Here is a 20,464-nt window from a genome sequence, read left to right as displayed (position 1 = left end):
TCAGGAACACGGGTCTTCATTTTGCACTTCAGAACAAGCACCAAATGAGCCTCCTTTTAGATGTATCAAAGTTTAGGTACATTCCAAAAAGAATTAGCAGACACAGTGTCATAATGTAACAATAAGAAATCACGATAAATAGGTCAATAAGTGAGAGTAATGTATTGGTTAGATTCATAGTTCAGAAGAAAGGAATGATCAAAGTTGTTAGCCAGGAGGAGGCTGTAAGGGAGGGAGCCTGTGAGGAGTGCGGCTCAGTGTGTCTGACTGAGAAGGCTAGGAGGAAGGGGGTGTGGTCTGCTGAATCCCAACGCCAATGGACATGGGGAGGGCGTGGTCTCTCAGATTGTGTTTCTTGCATATATAACCTCTCTTTGAGAAAAAGTGTATTTTAGAACTCTGGGAACACTAGTTTTTAGACTAATCTAATTAGTCTACCTACTACAGTTTCAAAACTATCAACAGGGTCAAAGCCCTCTTGGGAGATCTGTAAAAAAAGAAAAAAAATTCCCAACTCATATCATTTAATTCTTAAATATCAGAGTGTTACCTGTATTAGGAATAAATACCAAGAAATGCAGAATTTGGGGGTTTCTAAAAATCCTTTTTATTAAAAAGAATCAATTGGAGTAATTCGAGAAGAAAAGATGTTCCAACTGACATGTTAGAAAAAAATAATATTCCACCAATTTCTGTGTATTTGATGTTGTACTAATCATTGCAAAATGCATCTCAGTCAATAAACCAAGGACTCATATTCCTCCAAGCATTTAACAGGGAACTGAACACAGTTAAAGCAAAACTAGGAACTTTACCAAAGAGTTAAGAGATCTGTCCCTTTGAACATAGTTAGAGGCGATATATTTCAGTGGTAAGGACCCTCAGGCAATACTGAACCTCTGGATGTACCATAAATAATTGTTATTATGCTATTTTTAGTTCTGGCAATATAAGAGTTCTGATGTAAGACAGATTCTTAATTTTTTCTTACTGCAATAATCTGTACATTTTAATAATATAGATATTTAAAAGATATTTTGGCTTAATATAATGTAATCTTTCCAAGCATGATTTTTTTAACTAAAACAAAAAATCTGTGAAATGGTTTTTGTATATTTTCCTTTATCTCATAGTTACTTTGTTAACATATAAGCGCATTACAATTTGAAAAGTGATATTTTAGGCTTTTCCACTGTTAAGATGTGGGATTAAGTCAAATGAATTCACAGTGTTTTACATTTTAAAATATATATAGTTCACCCTGTTCCAGAGCTTCAGATTTTACTGAAAACAAAACAAAACACAGATGCTGAGTTAAAGTGTCAAGGTGAATAAATAAGCAGTTTACCAGAGCTGACCAGACATAGGGCCCCAAAGGCTTTCTTTAGTGTCAGAGTGGACAGGCCATTAAAAACCAAGCCTGTCGCTGGCATCCAAGTCAGCTGGGTGAGACCAGGAGAAGAGGACACCACCCAAGAGCTATCAAAGCTCTGCCTGTTCTCTATGCCATTGGACAAGTCTCATTGATTTGCTCACAGAGGCACACTGAAACAGCCTATCTTACCTATTTTTTCTCAGAGATTGATAAGAAAATGATGCAGGTGGGGTGGGAGGGGCAAGGACACATGGGAAAGCAGGTGTAAATAATCCACAGGGCATATATGCATTGTTTATATAATAGCTGATGTCATTGAAACAGATACAGAGAAATTTTGTAGACTACATGCATATCTTGCTAATTCAAACGATCACGTCAGGGAGACAAGGGGATAAGGTGGAAAGAACACAGGTGTGGAAGTCAGGAATCCTGGGGTCTAACCCCAGTGTGGCCGTTAGTTAGCAGGGGGCTAACTTTGGAGCAGTCACTTAGCATCACTAGATCTCTATACTCCGAGAATGTATGTAATCACTCTAAAATCCCTTTTGACATCCATTTCAAGTTGGTTCTTAACTTTTCCTTTAAGATCTCTATCAGGAAGTTTATTGTTTATGAACAAATGCATACGGCCAGCCAAATCAGCTTTTTCAGAAGGCTGAAGTGAATCCTTTTCTAATGGTGACAGCGTTTAAAATAGTCACCGTATATATTTTGGTTTGCATCCACAAACTTCAAGGTCTATGATATGAAAGTCTGAAAACATTTGGATAAAAACTGCTTTAAAAGGTTTTAAATGTTATATGAAGATATTGTACAGTTACCAACACCATTTAACCATTATTTCTAACTACCTGGTCAGTCAGCCATTCCATCCATTCATGCTAACAGCGAATGAAATGGTTTCTGATCTTAGTGTTGGTATCTAATTGTTTACCCAAAACATGGCATTTTCACTGAGCAGTGTATCCTGACAAGTACTTATAAATAGAATCAAATGGCTTTTTACATTTCATTTTAATTTGATTTAATAAGTCTAGTAATTTGAATTTCAGCATCTAACCCTAACTTTCCTCTGGAAGTGAAAAAGGCTTAATATTTATTCATTTAGAAAAAAATGTACCGTGCTCCAAAACACAATTCAGCTGGAAACAGATGATGTTCATCCTCTCAGCGGCACTTAGCATAAGCTAAATATATTCACAGCACAGCTGACCATTTATAAACCCAGCTACCATCACAACCAGAGAGCTGTGTCAATGGCAGTCCGTTCACTGGTCTGAAGTAAAAAGCCATGAATCCTGCTAGGGTGGAGGCCACGTCTGAACATCGTGCAGTCAACACTGGCTCTACTTTACACAAATGTTTAATAAAAATATTTTAAAGCACTTCATTGTCTTGTTTTCTACTTTTAGACTGAGTACTTAAATGAGGATTAATTTAGTACTTTCCACTTCAGGAAACATGGACGTTAAGTATGGAGGCAGCAGATTTAATAGGAATCCAGTTTCCCTCAAAGGACCATTGCTATTGCCCCTGTTTCTCACGGCACAACCTCACTTGGGCTAGGTGCTCTCCTGAGCTTCCTTCAGATGCCATGATTCATTCTGGTGCCATGACCCTGGGGCTCAAGTTGTGAGGAATAGATATTTTTCTCATTTCTTTCTCAGACCTCGTCGTAAATTCAAAAAGCACGTTATGAGAAAATAAAAACAATAATAGCACAAAGAAACCAACCTGATTCCAGAGAAGAGAGATCCACTAAATAGGGGTTAGAGAAATGTCTTATTCAGCTAACTGGTCAGTCAACAACAGAGAACTGACGAGTGCAGGAATTCCAGGCCACCTGCGATGCCCCTCTTGGGAGAAAGGCTGGCTGGCTCACAAGCAGAAAAATACAGTCATCCAATAGCCACACATAAGGGGTGTGTGTTTATCCATTCATTCAACAAACACTAATTTAGCATCCACAGTGAGGCAGGGGCTAGCCCTAGAAATGAATGACATGACTTCACCCCTAAGGGGCTCACCTGCTAGACAGGGCAAGCCAGCTAGTCACTTATGACAGACAAGTAAGCAAATAAACTAATCAGAATGGGAGCAGTTGAATGACAGACTCATCCGAACATGCATACCCAATCTGAACACCACCTCCACACACTCCTCACTCCTTCCTTTCCCTGTCTTATGGTTGTTCTCATTAGTGATTTTTCATCAGCCCTGTTGCCACTTGATGTCATCTATTTATTTGTTTCTGTTTGGTTGTCTGCCCCCCCCAACTCTGGTATGTCCTTGATTTCTTGGGTTCACTGAGGTAAACCAGCCCCCAGAAGAGAAACTGACACCTAGTAGTTGCTCAGTAAATATCTGTTTACTAAATGAATGTATGAGTGAATAAACATCATAGAAGTTACTCAGAAAAAGGAATGACTGTCTAGAAAGATGGGAGGAAATGAGGTTGAGTTCTTATAAAAGGCAATTAAATTTTGACAAAGAGGAAGTTGAGAAGTCAGTTGAGAGAAATTGGCTTAGCCGGTCTTCAGAAACACCCAGCTATAGGTCTGTGGAGAACAATAGGTAGTTTTGTCTGTCCAGTGTCCTGTCCTCAAGGCTTCGGTGGGGCGGCCAACCCCAGACTTCACTCTTCTTACCACGGAGGAGGGCCCAAACCCGAGCTGGGCCATCTGAACCTCCCTCGTGGGCATTCAGGGGCGACAGGACAAGAGGCTGTGCGGTCAGCAGTGCAGCACCTCACAGGATGGTTTACTCACTCGTTCTTGCTTTGAAGACCCTCAGTTGCCCTGGTTCCTGCAGGCCCCTAAGGCCTCTTCCCTCAGTTCTATAAGCTATTTTTTTCAGGCTCCAGTCAGTAATTGCCGTTTATTTCTGTTAGTCACATCCAAAGCTCTCTATGACCACAGGATCTGATTAAAGATGAATGTGGTTTACAGGGACTCTCAGGAAAGAATTTTTCTCGAACACTGACCATGTGTAGGTACTGAGCTAAGCTCTCTACAGGAGTTATCCAATTTAATCAACAGAACCATCTCTATGGGTGCCCATTCCCACTTTAAAAATGAGGACTCTGACGTTTACAGACGTTAAGTGTCTGAGCTTAGCTCAGAAGGGCATAGGTGAGCTGACTGAGGTAGGCAGGGCCCAAAGGGAGTTTGGATTTTATTCTGAGTGCAATTTATTCTCCCATTATTCCCATAAGAAAACACATCAAAGAAAACAAACCTAAAAAAACAAGGAAAATATTTTAACAAGTATTTTCATGTCTATTAATGCCGAAGCAGCTGACAAAGTGCTATACTCTTGCAACGCTGGGCTACAAATTGAATGACGAGCCAGCAACCGACTGGAAAATGATCCTGCAAAAAGCTTCACACGGCAACTGTTCTATGAATCCTTAGCAGATATGAATTAAGAAATAGACAATCTCTCCAAGATCTTACGAGGTAGACGATGATCCGCATTTTATACAAGGAAAATGAAGCTCAGAGGGGTCCATAGCTAATTAGGTGGAAGAACCAGAACTTATGACCAGGCTTGTCTGACATCAAATCTCAGTCATAACCATAATGCCACACTTCCCCCAGATTCAATTTAATAAAATACCATGTTGTTTGATCAACATTACTGAAGAATTATGTAAGCCTCCTGCACCACAGAGATTCTGTAAAAAAAAAAAAAACTTTAGAATATATACCTTGGATGAAAATTTTTCACATTTTCTGCACTTTGTATACCAAATGCCCATGTTAGTCACATGAATATGACTGATCCCATGTTGCCCTCATGCACTTTGAAATGTAAACACCTGTTTGCTCCGAAAGGAAATGGGCCTATATTACAGACTCAGAACACTGTATTATTATTTTAGTTTTCTGTGTTTGATTTTTTTCCTGTCTCTTTATTCACTTTGGAGACTTTATTTCTTGCAATTTTCAGTGTGACTGCCTCTTGAAACTTTTCCCTGGATAGTAACATGCTATTTGTTACTTCCTTGGGATTAAGAAACCTTACCACTTTGTTTGTTAGCATTCTTAGTAAAAGAAGAATAAAGAGAAGCCAAGCAAGGAATATTAAATGCAGAAAAAAGGGCTGTGGAAGATAATGTGGCCTGGGGGCCTGACTTCAAAGAGCAGGCCTGCAGGGTGTCCTCAGAGGAGGGTAGGGAATGAGCTAGAACAGAGAGCAGAGGCCAGACCGTGTAGGGCACGGATCATCCAGAAGGCCCTTCTGAGTTGGCAGTTTATAACACAGGGCACACTCTTTTATGGGAACAGCATTTTACATGGTGGTTGGGTTGTCAAACCATTCTTTAAAATCTTATTTAATCTATTATATACAGGAAACGTTTTCCCCTCGATTCTATGAGAAAGTGAAATAGGAGCGAGAAATCAGAAAGTCAGGTAAATATTGTAACGCCATAGGCTCTAAAAGAAAAAGGAGGAGGAGAGGCGAAGGAAGGAGGGAAAGAAGGGAGGGAGGGAGCGAGGGAGGGACGGGTGTTTCCTTGTACGGGGGGTGTAGGAGGGCAGATCCAGGTTTGTGGTGTCTGAGCTTATACAATTAGAAGCCCCTTTTAAATAAGTACAAATTATAAAACAAAATTAAATATAAATGGGGATATTTTTTAGAATAAGAAAAGTATATTATAGAAATTACAAATTTTAATAACTGAAAAATAGCTTAGCATAATAATATATGTTTAGTAATTGACTACCAGATACACGTCTATATGGAAGTGACTGTAAAATCGCATAAATATATCTTATTAAGCCCATATAAAATGTGTCCCCAACTCAGCTTCCCCTGACTGATCCCCAAAATGCCTCTGGCTATGCCAACACCCCTCCACGTGAGGGTAAAGGCAATCACAGTGGAAAGAGACAGTGCTCTTAACCCACTGTAGTTAAAGTCTCCTTTGAAAAATCTTACTAAAACACGTGACCAAGGAAGCCCAAGGGTAGGGTGCCTCAAGCATCCGAGCTCAGGGTAGATCCTGTGCCTTTCCCTCCTCCATGTCCGCCCTATTCCCGTCATCAGAGGGCCCTCTTCGTCTCGTGTCACCACAAGAGGAAGCAGAAAAGAGTCCATGCTCCTGCTTTAATCAGTCAGGAGAGCTCGGGTCTCCTGATCCAGACTCATCAAAACGTGCCGCCTCCCACAAGGCACACAAGGGAAGCTGTGCAGCAAGACGATTAGCAACATGGATCCCACTGGAGCTTTATGGAGTCTTGGCTCTACATCTTCTCTCTGAGACAGTCATGAAAATAGCTGTGTCCAAATCCTCCTTCATCAGCACCCATGTGCATGTGTGGGGCACGGGTGTGTCCCTCTGCAGCCAGGACGTCAAGTGCTCTGGCCATGGCTTCAGCTTTTCCTATTCCAGGGAAGTGGTGACACGGCTGGTCTGGCAGCCTTTATTTGTTTCTACTGCAAAGCTTGTACAACTCCTTTTTTGCAGGTTTTGCCAGTGACTTGGCCTTCTGAACTGGAAGCTCCTTATCAGTGTCATATAATCAGGAGCAGGTTGTGCCCCCAGCATCAGTGTTTCTGGCATCACTGAGCCTGAAATCAGCCTGGATCATTCCACCAACTTTCTTTATGGGTCTTGGGGTCAGCCGGCCCACGGGAGCTTCAGTACTATCTGTATTCCAAGGATCAGTGAACAAGCGAATGTCCACCCCAAGGCGAAAAGGGCATTTACTACCTAGTGGTGATTTGGACCTTACATGAGAACCTGGTCGATGACCTAGAGCATCTCTGTTACCTGAGGTTTGGGTAAGAAGCCAGAACTCCTCCCTTAGAGCTGGGCTGGGCCCTTGTCCACAAGGCTGGCTGGGTCATGCTGCTGGTCCTAAAGCACCCTGTGTGCATCTGAAGTCAGAAACTCTGCCAGAAAAATGGAAAGCGGAGTCGGGGAGCAGAAAGAACTCAGGGCCGGGGACTTGAGTGAAACGTGTGTGACTCTATGCCCTGAGCTGTGAAACAGTCACAAACATTATTTGGCAAGAAATACGAACATGCATGACTGTATCTCCTAACAGATGTCTCACATAACAATTAATGATCTTTCTTTTCTTCCTCTTTCTTTCCTTTCTCTTTCTTCTGTTTTTGTTTGGTTGGTTTTTGCTGTCTCTTTTTTCTTTTTAGCACAGCTCCTCTCATTTGTGGGTACAGGCAGGTCCCATGCAGAACATGTCACATACGTTATCTCTTTTATTTCACGTAACAGTCCTAAAAAGGAGGAATCATTGCTCTTATTTCACACATGAGGGAACAGAGGCTTTGGGAGGTGACAGCTATATTAATGGGTATGCCAAGCCTGTTCTATTAGGAACACTCAGTATCTTTTTCTTGATAGACAGATGCCATCATAGGCTAGAGTAGAGGTCTTTCCTTTGGCACCCTACGTTACATCCTGCCCGCCACTCTGCTTTCTGCTGCAACTGGAGGACTGGTGGAGGGGGTGCAGACTCCCCTGGGGCTGACAGTGCTCTCCTAGGTATCTTCCAACTTTCTGCCTCCAGTCCTTCCCCAGTGCTGAGGCCCTACAGTCTGCATGTGCAGCCAGGAAGCACAGGGGACAAAAGCTCCAGGATGGTTCTCAGCCAGGGGAGAACGAGACTGGATGGATAAATGCCCAGCTGTCCTCCTTAAGCAACTCCCAGAGACAGTCTAAAGTAAACACATCCCTATTTGCCTACTCAAATGCCTGCCTCAAAATTTGCTTCTGGAGGGGAAATCAAACTAAGACATCTTCCAATGATCCCCTTAATCCCATTTGCCTTGTTAGCAGACCTTCTGCTTCGATGTACATGCATTTTATATGGCTATCAAGCTTCTCAAATGAAGGAATTTCTTTCCACTTTTTTTCATTAACCAGTCATTTCCCTTAACTACACCGCCTTTTAAAGAAAAAGGGATGCAAGAGAAACAAGCATGTTATAAACATCTCCCTCTTCCTCTGCTCGGAGTCCTGAAGCCCAGGCTCAAAGTCCCATTAAGAGGAGAGCTCATCAGAGCTACTGACAACACCTCCTACTTTGTTCAGGTGGGAAGCAGACACCTGAACATACTGTAATAAAACAAAACTTAGGGCTTCCCTGGTGGCACAGTGGTTGAGAATCTGCCTGCTAATACAGGGGACAGGGGTTCGAGCCCTGGTCTGGGAAGATCCCACGTGCCGCGGAGCAACTGGGCCCGTGAGCCACAACTACTGAGACTGCGTATCTGGAGCCTGTGCTCCGCAACAAGAGAGGCCGCGATAGTGAGAGGCCCACTCACCGCGATGAAGAGCGGCCCCCGCTTGCCACAACTAGAGAAAGCCCTCGCACAGAAACGAAGACCCAACACAGCCAAAAATAAATAAATAAATATTTTTAAAAAAGAGCTAAAAACAAAACTTAAATGATAATCTGACAAGTTAATTAGTTAGAAAATATTATTTTGCTGTCAGATATTTAGGCATAAATCAGAGGCAGTTCATATAAACGACTCTAAGGTTTACTTTTACACAAAAAAGCTATCTAGAATTTTTCCCCTTGGCACTGTTAATTTTCTATTACCTAGAAACAGTATTAATAGCAACACTTTTTCTTCCATCACACACACACACACACACACACACACACACACCCGTTGACCCTCACACCTGCTAAAAATCAATGATTCTGGATCTCCATCCACTAGAAGTGGCGAGACTTTTGCTTGTATCCCCACCCTGACCCCGGACCACTGCTGTAGGCTGAATCATGGCCCCTCAAATATGTCCTAATCCCCAGCACCTGTAGGTGTTATCTTATATGGCAAAAGGGACATTGCCAATATGATTAAACTAAGGATCTTGAGATGGGGAGGTTATCCTGCATCATTCAGATAGGGCGAGTGTAGTTACAAGGGTCCTCATGGGACGGAGGCAGGAGGGTCAGAGTCAAGGGAGAAGGCAGTGAAAGCAGAGGTTGGAGTGACACAGTCAGGAGCCAAGGAATTCCAACAGCCTCTAGAAGCTGAAAACGGCAAGGAAATGGATTCTCCCCTCAGACAGAGCCTCCAGGAGGAACCGGCCCTGCTGACATTTTGACTTTAGCCCACAGAACTGATTTCAGACTTCTGACCTCCGGAACTATAAAAGAATAAATTTGTGTTGCTTTGAGTCTCTAAGTTTGTGGTGCTTTGTTACAGCAGCCATAGGAAACTGATAGAGCCACCTTTTCATTCTGCTACTTCATTCTATGCTAACCTAACCAGCACCCCTTTGCTCCCCTCCCTAAACCTACACACTACATCCAAATGAGAAATCAGAGAGTAGTTTTCCTCCTCATCAACCCTGAATGACATGTCCTGGGTGTTGGAGACCTCACAGCACTAGGAACCCTGTACCATGAGGACAAGAAACACTTGCATACAAGGGGTAAGATGTACAAAAACAATCAGATTAGGACAGCAGTCAGGGCTACAAAAAAGGATTTAGGAGTCATTGGCATATGGGTGATGGTTGAAGTCAAACCACAGCTATGCCACATAAATATATGATAGCGGCCTTGGTAGAACTAGGAAGTGGATAGGGGGTTTAGTTTGCAAATGATACCCTATCAGAGATCCACAGAAAATTAACAAAAGAAAATGTGATCTGGAGTATAATTTTTACAAATTTTTCTTGAGCTGAAATGCAATCTCAGATAGCTGATGAAGAAGATTATGTCGCATTTAGAGAAAAGCAAGCCTCACAGGAAGCTCTTGAGTTCTGTTATTAGGCACAAGGATACAAATATAGTTCCTACCCTCAAGGAGATCACAGATAATTTCATTATAATGTAATTTGTGGTATGATAATGGCATCCCCAAGTGTTACAGGTGGGGGAGGGGACAGTTGGTCCAATTTATGGACTGAAGAAAACCCTACTGGAGGAAGGAATAACTAAGAGGAGTTTTGAAGGATGAAAAGAACAGGGAGAGAGAGGGGAACATTCAAGGCAGAAGAAACTGCACAAAATAGTGGAGGTAGTTAAATGAATATGAGTAGATGAGTTTGCCCAGGAAGATAATGCATAATGAAAAAACAAACAAACAAAAAAAACAGGAGCAAGGACAGAGTCCTGGAGAAGAGGAAGGATTAGAGAAGGCAAAGGAAAAGAAGCCCACAAATTAGTCCAAAAAGAAAAAGAGGAGCAGGAGGGAAGTCTGGGGGAAAAAATCGATGAGGGTAGAGAGCTTCAGGTAGGCAGGAGGTGAGGAAATAACTGCTAAAAGGACCAGAGGAAGCCATGAGGGAATTTTCACAGAGCGGATTCACTGGATGATGTGAGTAAACACCGGATTGCAAGGGGCTTTCACGTAAACGGAAGTAACGAAGTAGAAGTCGATGCACCATGTTCCGTCTGCCCTTTCCAGTTTCTCGGTTGAGACAGGAATGAGAACCATGCCTACTCGTCAGCTTTTTAAACTTTGGAGACCAAAATAGGCTTCATAAGCCGGCACTGAAAAGAATAGATACGATTTAAATACACAATGAGAAGATAAGAATCAACTTGGACCATCCTCCTCAGACTAAGGCAAAGCTAAAATAAGTGGAAATATCACCACGAGAACAGTGGGGCAAGCTGGCTGGGGAGAAGAAAAACATTTTAAAAGTATGAGACTACATATTAAAAAAATTATCAAAGAAGTCTCAAATTACAGATCCCAAGAAGAAATAAGGAGATCTGGAAGCAGATGAACTAGAGAAATAAGTGGGAATAAGTTACGAAGTTTAAGACAAAGAAGTAGATTCTACATCAAAGGGGAAAAATAATTAAACAAAATATTATGAAAACTACAAGGTAAAAAAATAAAGGAGGAAAGCTCATCTTAATTGATGAGGTGTCTGGAATGCAGACTAGTTTTAACCAGGCACGCTTTTGTAAATCACACAGAAGCTAAATGCACACAAACCAGTGGTGAGTGTTACTAAGTAGGTTCTTAGTTCTGAAGAATTAAGACACAATGATAAAGCAGAAGACAGAGGAATATTTTAAAAACCCAATTTCGGGCTTCCCTGGTGGCGCAGTGGTTGAGAGTCCGCCTGCCGATGCAGGGGACACGGGTTCATGCCCCAGTCCGGGAGGATCCCACATGCCGCGGAGCAGCTGGGCCCGTGAGCCATGGCCGCTGAGCCTGCGCGTCCAGAGCCTGTGCTCCGCAACGGGAGAGGCCACAACAGTGAGAGGCCCGCGTACCGCAAAAAAATAAAAAAAACAAAACAAAACAAAAAACCAATTTCTACAGTCACTTTCAAATTTAGCAAAAATTTCCTAAGGACTGACCTAAGGGGACAGAATTACATTTACATAATAGCATAACTTAACAGCAATAAACACAAAATGGAAAATTGAGTTTAAGGAGGATGTTAAAATGTTCTTTTCATGCAACCCCAGTGGCCATATAAGATGTTGATGGATCTAGTATAAAAGTTAAGAGCTTAAAACCCACAACAGAAAACAAGTGATTAAAATGGTCAAGGAAAATAAAGAACAAGAGGAAAGGAATCATTCGTAGTGTCAAATGCTGTCAAACAAGCCCAGTACAATGGACACTGAGAACTAATCATTCCAGTTAGCAGGACAGAGGTCACTGGGGACCTTAACAAAAGGTTATGGTAGCTTTCTGGTTACACATATCTGGATAATCTTGTGAAGAAAAGATCAAAATTGTACCATCAGGATGGGCAGGCAAAGAGCACGATCCAACTCAGTGTTGTCATTTCTAATCATTTTCTGATAGTAATTTCTTTGCTGAACAAGCAAAGAAATAATGGTTAAATTTGCAAGTGGCAACAGAAACATGCAACAAGTAATGCATCCTGAAAAAGTCTAAATAATGATAATGACCTACAGTGTATCCTCAAGCCTGAGGCTGAGGTCAGACCTTCACCTTACGCTGAGCACAGGCACATGACCCCACAGATCCCTGGTCATTACCTGTGATCACCAGTGACTGTCTGGCCTTACTGAAGGGCTGGGTCATCTTTGTATTCACTTCTGAAAGTCAAATAATTAAATCTTTTTTAAAATTAATTTTTTATTGAAGTAGAGTTGATTTACAATGTTGTGTTAATTTCAGATGTACAGGAAAGTGATTCAGTTATATATGCATATTATATACATTCTTTTTCAGATTCTTCTTTATTATAACCTTCATTATAGGTTAACAAGATATTGAATATAGTTCCCTGTGCTATATAGTAGGTCTTTGTTGTTTATCTATTTTATATATAGTAATGTATGTCTGTTAATCTCAAACCCCTAATTTATCCCTCCCTCCCTCCCCCTTTCCCCTTTGGTAACCATAAGTTTGTTTTGTATGTCTGTAAGTCTATTTCTGTTTTGTAAATAAGTTCATTTGTATCATATTTTAGATTCCACATATAAGTGATATCACATGATATTTGTCTTTCTCTGACTTACTTCACTTAGTATGATAATCTCTAGGTCCAACCATTTTGCTGCAAATGGCATTATTTCATTCTATTTTACAGCTGAGTAATATTCTGTTATATATATATATATATTTACTGGTATATATATATATAGGTATTATTATATATTGTTATATATTCTTTACCCTGTCAACGGACATTTAGGTTGCTTCCATGTCTTTGGTATTGTAAACACTGCTGCTATGAACATTGGGGTGTTAAGAGTTTTCTCTGGATATATGCCCAGGAGTGAGATTACAGGATCATATGGTAACTCTATTTTTAGTTTTTTAAGGAACCTCCAGACTGTTCTCCATAGTGGCTGCACCAATTTACATTCCCACCAATAGTGTAGGAGGGTTCCCTTTTCTCCACACCCTCTCCAGCATTTATTCTTTGCAGACTTTTTTTTTGATGATGGCCATTCTGACCAGTGTGCAATAATTAACTCTTGCCCTGTCCTTACTCATTCAAAGGATGGAGTATAACATGCAGGTGATGACATTATATACCTAGTTAAATCTGGTATCTACCAGTGCTTGCATTTGACCAGGATTCCCAAGGAGAGGGAGAAAGCACATTTTCACCACTACACAAGGCAAGCTTTATCTCTGTACCTTGATGCCAGAAGAAAAATTCTTCTGTAATTGCATGCCAGGTCACTGATTGGCTGTTAATAATTGTTCAATGCATTAATGAAGGGATAGGAAAGAGGAGTGCAACCACAGCACAAATTAGTATAAGCAAATGAAGGTCTTTCCCACAATCTTGGTGAAGATGGGTAGCACTTTACTTAATGTTCCACTTTTTCAGTGTTAGAGAAACTTACGGATTCAGATTAATTGAAAGGAAAGCACATCTTAATTGATGGAATGTCTGAAATGGAGACAAGTTTTAAGGGAGGCACGCCTTTGTAAATCACACAGAAGATAACTGTACACAAACCAGTGGCAAATGTTACTAAGTAGGTTGTCTCCCCAACCCTTTCAATGACTTAGATAATAATTATTTTTAATTAATTCTTTCTCTTTATTTGCAAATAGGAGATTCTAAAAGCTTTAAGTAGCTTAACTTTTCTCCTCATCACCGTTCTGGCTGACAGAAAAATTTGCTTAGCAAAGACCCTCTTCTTAGTAAAAAAAAAAAAAAAAAAAAAAAAAAATTAACTTCTGCTTAGCCCTGTCTGAACAACTACAAATTCTGATTTAATTAATGATGTTTTGTAATAATTAAATTTAGTATATTTACCAACATATAACCTGGCAGTCTCACTGCATCAACAATCCTGGCAGAGAGAAACTAATATTGTGGAATACCTGCCATTTGTGAGGTAGTTTCCGTTTGATGGTGTCATTCGATCCTCATGACAATTCCATGAAGCACCTACTATTATCCCTATTTTGCTGATGCTGAAACTGAGGTTCAGAGACGTGAAATAATGGCCTCATGATCAGACAGCTGGTAAGTGGCAGCGGCCAATATGACCCTAGGTCAGTCTTACTTTTTTTTTTATTTTTTAACATCTTTATTGGAGTATAATTGCTTTACAATGTTGTGTTAGTTTCTGTTGTATAACAAAGTGAATCAACTATACATATGCATATATCCCCATATCCCCTCCCTCTTGCATCTCCCTCCCACCCTCCCTATCCCACCCCTCTAGGCGGTCACAAAGCACGGAGCTGATCTCCCTGTGCTATGCGGCTGCTTCCCACTAGCTATCTATTTTACATTTGGTAGAGTGTATATATGTCAGTCTTACTTTAAAACCTATGGGTACGTTCCTCATCACACTGTAAAATAAGATCCAATTCCCTGGGAGCCAATTCAGTGCATAAAAGGAGCTTTTAGGAGAGTGGCAGTCAGCATGCATTTATTGCTATTTTTCCATCACTTAACATTCTTTTCAAGGTTATAGTTGTACTCTTTGAACACTTAATACATATCTTAAGGGCAGCAGGTTTTGTTTCATTTGCAATTTTGAGAGCAGTACCTGGAAGAATATTCTTGACTTGGCATGTTGAGATGAATCTCAAATACTTCTAGAAAATTAATTATTAAGGCAGAGATCCAGGGAAAATTGGTTGCCTTGGGTAGCAACAGGAAGGGATTAGGTTCGATATCAAGGAGTACTTCCTGACAATAAGACAAGATAAGCACTGAGATGAACCAAGGAAATTTAGTGACACTCCTGGATGAAAATATGTAACAATCATTAATCCATCATCTGTCAGAGGAAATGTGTATGGAAGCAAAAAGATGATCCATTTTAAATGACCCCGACATGCCCTTATCAAATGCTGACACTAACAGTTAAAATACAAATTGTTCTGTGTTCTTTTATGGGATGGTCAGTCAGGTGTGGCCATAAGTGGAAACATAGGAGAGGCTCAGGAAAACAAAAGTTTATTATATTCACAGGTCCTAAGAACAGGAAGCACACCAGGCCATGCAGGGCTCCATGGGGAAGCCTCAGGGTAGCTGGGTGGTCAGGAGGCAGAAAGCAGGAGCAAGGGGGATTGGCCAGAGCCTTTACAGGGGTTTCCACGGGAAAGGCAAGGCAGGGGAAAATAAACAGTTTTAAGATTGGTTAGCTTGAATAATTCCTGCAGGTGGGGCTTTAGGCTCTATATAGGGGTGGTCTCTGGTTGCGTGGTAGCAGGTCCTGGGATGATTTAGGGGAGGGGAAATACTGGCTTGGTGTGAATTTGCCAGATGCAGGAGATTAAGACTTTGGATTGGTTAGTTTTCATATCAAAGGTATGATCCCACTGACCCTTTGCTATCTCTAAGAACTGGGTAGCCCAGGGAGGGGCAATCTCTCCCCAGTCAGAAAGGTTTTTAAGGTGTGAAAACATCATAATATATAGAAAATTAAAACTTTAGACCAGAGACAAATATACTAAAAAGCACTAGATGTTTGAATCTGGATAGAGCTCCAGCATTTGTTTAACCTGCAATGTGACAGCCTTTGTCTCCCACTGAGCCTGTGCAAACAGCAGTAGGCACAGCTGGTTTGGGTAACTCAAGAGAGCAAACACAGTATAATGAACACGGCTGTTAAGCCAACAGACAGTTCAAACCCAGAATGAGACAAGATCTAGGTTTGAACAAAAGTATTACAATATATTGGACAAAGTTCACAGAACCTAATCTGGCAGCTGCAGGATGGAAAACACAGAAGAAAGCTGAAAGGTCTGTAAGTTAACGGCACATCACAAGCAACAGCCAAATCCCCATTGCTACAGAGAACACATTTGGATAGACCCAGAGGCTTCTGAACAGAACCCATCTCCAAAGCTATAAAATATTTTAAGATAAAATATTACAAATGTTATTTACAAATGCTTTTTTAAGAAGAGGGGAAATACCAACTCTTCACCAACAAACAAGGCCAACACATTTAAGAGTTTACCCTTGGAGCTTCAAGATGGCGGAAGAGTAAGAAGCGTAAGAGTAAGACACGTTCCTCCCCACAAATACATCAGAAATACATCTACATGTGGAACAACTCCCACAGAACACCTACTGAACGCTGGTAGAAGACCTCAGACCTCCCAAAAGGCAACGAACTCCCTCACGTACCTGGGTAGGGCAAAAGAAAAAACAGAGACAAAAGAATAGGGACGGGACCTGCACCAGTGGGAGGGAGCTGTGAAAGAGGAAAGGTTTCCACACACTAGGAAGCCCCTTCGTGGGCGGAGACTGTGGGTGGCGGAGGGAGGAAGCTTCGGAGCCATGGAGGAGAGCGCAGCCACAGGGGTGCGGAGGGCAAAGTGGAGACATTTCCGCACAGAGGATCGGTGCCGACCGGCACTCACCAGCCCGAGAGGTTTGTCTGCTCACCCGCCGGGGCAGGCGGGGCTGGGAGCTGAGACTCGGGCTTTGGTCGGATTGCAGGGAGGGGACTGGGGTTGGCGGCGTGAACACGGCCTGAAGGGGTTAGTGCTCCACGGCTATCCGGGAGGAAGTCTGGGACAAGGTCTGGAGCTGACAAAGAGACAAGAGACTTTTTCTTGCCTCTTTGTTTCCTGGTGTGCGAGGAGAGGGGATTAAGAGCGCTGATTAAAGGAGCTCCAGAGACTGGTGCGAGCCGCGGCTAAAAGCGCGGACCCCAGAGACGGGCATGCGACGCTAAGGCTTCTGCTGCCGCCAACAAGAAGCCTGTGCGAGAGCACAGGTCACTATCCACACCCCCCTTCCAGGAGCCTGTGCAGCCCGCCACTGCCAGGGTCCCGGGATCCAGGGACAACTTCCCCAGGAGAACGCACGGCGCGCCTCAGGCTGGTGCAATGTCACGCCAGCCTCTGCCACCACAGGCTCGCCCCGCATCCGTACCCCTCCCTCCCCCAGGCCTGAGTGAGCCAGAGCCCCCGAATCAGCTGCTCCTTTAACCCCCGTCCTGTCTGAGCGAAGAACAGAGGCCCTCAGGCCACCTACACACAGAGGTGGGGCCAAATACAAAGCTGAGCCCTGGGAGCTACGCGAACAAAGAAGAGAAAGGGAAATCTCGCCCAGCAGCCTCGGGACAGCGGATTAAATCTCCACAATCAACTTGATGTACCCTGCATCTGTGGAATAACTGAAGAGACAACGAATCATCCCAAAGTGAGGAGGTGGACTTTGGGAGCAACGATATATTTTTTTTTCCCTTTTTCTCTTTCTGTGAGTGTGTATGTGTATACTTCTGTGTGTGATTTTGTCTGTATACCTTTGCTTTTACCAATTGTTTTAGGGTTCTGTCTGTCCGTTTTTTCTTTGATTGTTTTACTTAAAAAATTTTTTTTCTTCATAATTATTTTTTATTTTTATAACTTTATTTTATTTTATTATATCTTCTTCTTTCTTTTTTTGCTCCCTTTTATTCTTAGCCATGTGGATGACAGTCTCTTGGTGCTCCAGGCATCAGGGCTGTGCCTCTTAGGTGGGAGAGCCAAGTTCAGGACACTGGTTCACAAGAGACCTCCCAGCTCCACGTAATATCAAACGGCGAAAATCTCCCAGAGATCTCCATCTCAACACCAAGACCCAGCTTCACTCAACGACGAGCAAGCTACAGTGCTGGACATCCTATGCCAAACAACTAGCAAGACAGGAACACAACCCATCCATTAGCAGAGGGGCTGCCTAAAATCATAGTAAGGCCACAGACACCCCAAAACACACCACCAGACGTGGACCTGCCCACCAGAAAGACAAGATCCAGCCTCATCCACAAGAACACAGGCACTAGTCCCCTCCACCAGGAAGCCTACACAACCCACTGAACCAAACTTACCCACTGGGGGCAGACACCAAAAACAACGGGAAGTACAAACCTGCAGCCTGCGAAAAGGAGACCTCAAACACAGTAAGTAAAGCAAAATGAGAAGACAGAGAAACATACAGCAGATGAAGGAGCAAGGCAAAACCCCACCAGACCTAACAAATGAAGAGGAAATAGGCAGTCTACTGAAAAAGATTTCAGAATAATGATAGTAAAGATGATCCAAAATCTTGGAAATAAAATAGAGAAAATGCAAGAAACATTTAACAAGGACCTAGAAGAACTAAAGAGCAAACAAACACTGATGAACAACACACTAAATGAAATTAAAAATTCTCTAGAAGGGATCAATAGCAGAATAACTGAGGCAGAAGAACGGATAACTGACCTGGAAGATAAAATAGTGGAAATAACTACTGCAGAGCAGAATAAACAAAAAACAATGAAAAGAAGTGAGGACAGTCTCAGAGACCTCTGGGACAACATTAAACACACCAACATTCAAATTATAGGGGTCCCAGAAGAGGAAGAGAAAAAGAAAGGGACTGAGAAAATATTTGAAGAGGTTATAGTTGAAAACTTCCCCAATATGGGAAAGTAAATAGTTAATCAAGCCCAGGAAGCACAGAGAGTCCCATACAGGATTAATCCAAGGAGAAACACGCCAAGACACATATAATCAAACTATCAAAAGTTAAATACAAAGGAAAAATACTAAAAGCAGCAAGGGAAAAATAACACACAAGGGAACACCCATAAGGTTAACAGCTGATCTTTCAGCAAAAATTCTGCAAGCCAGAAGGGACTGGCAGGACATATTTAAAGTGATGAAGGAGAAAAACCTATAACCAAGATTACTCTACCCAGCTAGGATCTCTTTCACATTTGACGGAGAAATTAAAACCTTTACAGACAGGCAAAAGCTAAGAGAATTCAGCACCATCAAACCAGCTTTACAACAAATACTAAAGGAACTTCCCTAGACAGGAAACACAAGAGAAGGAAAAGACCTACAATAACGAACCCAAAACAATTAAGAAAATGGGAATAGGAAAATACATATCGATAATTACCTTAAATGTAAATGGACTAAATGCTCTAACCAAAAGACATAGGTTGGCTGAATGGATACAAGAACAAGATCAGTATATATGCTGTCTACAAGAGACCCACTTCAGACCTAGGGACACATACAGACTGAAAGTGAGGGGATGGAAAAAGATATTCCATGCAAATGGAAACTAAAAGAAAGCTGGAGCAGCAATTCTCATATCACACAAAATAAACTTTAAAATAAAGACTATTACAAGAGACAAAGAAAGACACTACATCAGGATCAAGGGATCAATCCAAGAAGAAGATATAACAATTGTAAATATTTATGCACCCAACATAGGAGCACCTCAATACATAAGGCAAATACTAACAGCCATAAAAGGGGAAATCAACAGCAACACAATCCTAGTAGGGGACTTTAACACCCCACTTTCACCAAAGGACAGATCATCCAAAATGAAAATATATAAGGAAAAATATATAAGGAAAGATAGATCATATCTTGGATCACAAATCAAGCCTTGGCAAATTTAAGAAAATTGAAATCGTATCAAATATCTTTTATGACCACAACGCTATAAGACTAGATATCAATTCCAGGAAAAAATCTGTAAAAATAACAAACACATGGAGGCTAAACAATACAATACTTAATAACCAAGAGATCACAGAGGAAATCAAAGCGGAAATCAAAAAATACCTAGAAAAAAATGACAATGAAAACACGATGACCCAAAACCTATGAGATGCAGCAAAAGCAGTTATAAGAGGGAAGTTGATAGCAATACAATCCTACCATAAGAAACAAGAAACATCTCAAATAAATAACCTAACACTACACCTAAAGCAATTAGAGAAAGAAGAAGAACAATAAAAAACCCCCAAAGTTAGCAGAAGGAAAGAAATCATAAAGATCAGATCAGAAATTAATGAAAAAGAAATGAAAAAAACAGTAACAAAGATCAATAAAACTAAAAGCTGGTTCTTTGAGAGGCTACACAAAATTGATAAACCATTAGCCAGACTCATCTAGAAAAAAAGGGAGAAGACTCAAATCAACAGAATTAGAAATGAAAAAGCAGAAGTAACAACTGACACTATAGAAATACAAAGGATCATGAGAGATTACTGCAAGCAACTATATGCCAATAAAATGGACAACCTGGAAGAAATGGACAAATTCTTACAAAAGCACAACCTTGCAAGACTGAACCAGGAAGAAATAGAAAATATAAACAGACCAATCACAAGCACTGAAATTGAAACTGTGATTAAAACTCTTCCAACAAACAAAAGCCCA

The 20,464-nt window shown here is 41.4% G+C and overlaps 1 protein-coding gene across 12 annotated transcripts in view; it reads right to left on the bottom strand.

Moving 5' to 3' along the window:
• Positions 1 to 20,464, bottom strand: part of NCALD (neurocalcin delta) — a 430,559-nt gene that overhangs the window by 185,944 nt on the left and 224,151 nt on the right. Inside the window, exon 1 of one of the 12 annotated variants that reach the window (XM_079901532.1) lies at positions 12,346 to 12,396. The exons of the other annotated variants lie outside the window; for them this stretch is intronic. The gene's annotated coding sequence lies outside the window, so the exon portion shown is untranslated. Of the gene's footprint in view, positions 1 to 12,345; positions 12,397 to 20,464 lie in introns of those variants that run through there. 12 annotated transcript variants of the gene reach the window in all.

Source organism: Stenella coeruleoalba (assembly GCF_951394435.1).
Source record: "Stenella coeruleoalba genome assembly, chromosome: 17".
In the NCBI taxonomy this organism is placed as follows: Eukaryota; Metazoa; Chordata; class Mammalia; order Artiodactyla; family Delphinidae; genus Stenella; species Stenella coeruleoalba.
Note: the sequence above shows the minus strand (reverse complement) of the source record. Positions and strands in the feature narration are given on the sequence as shown.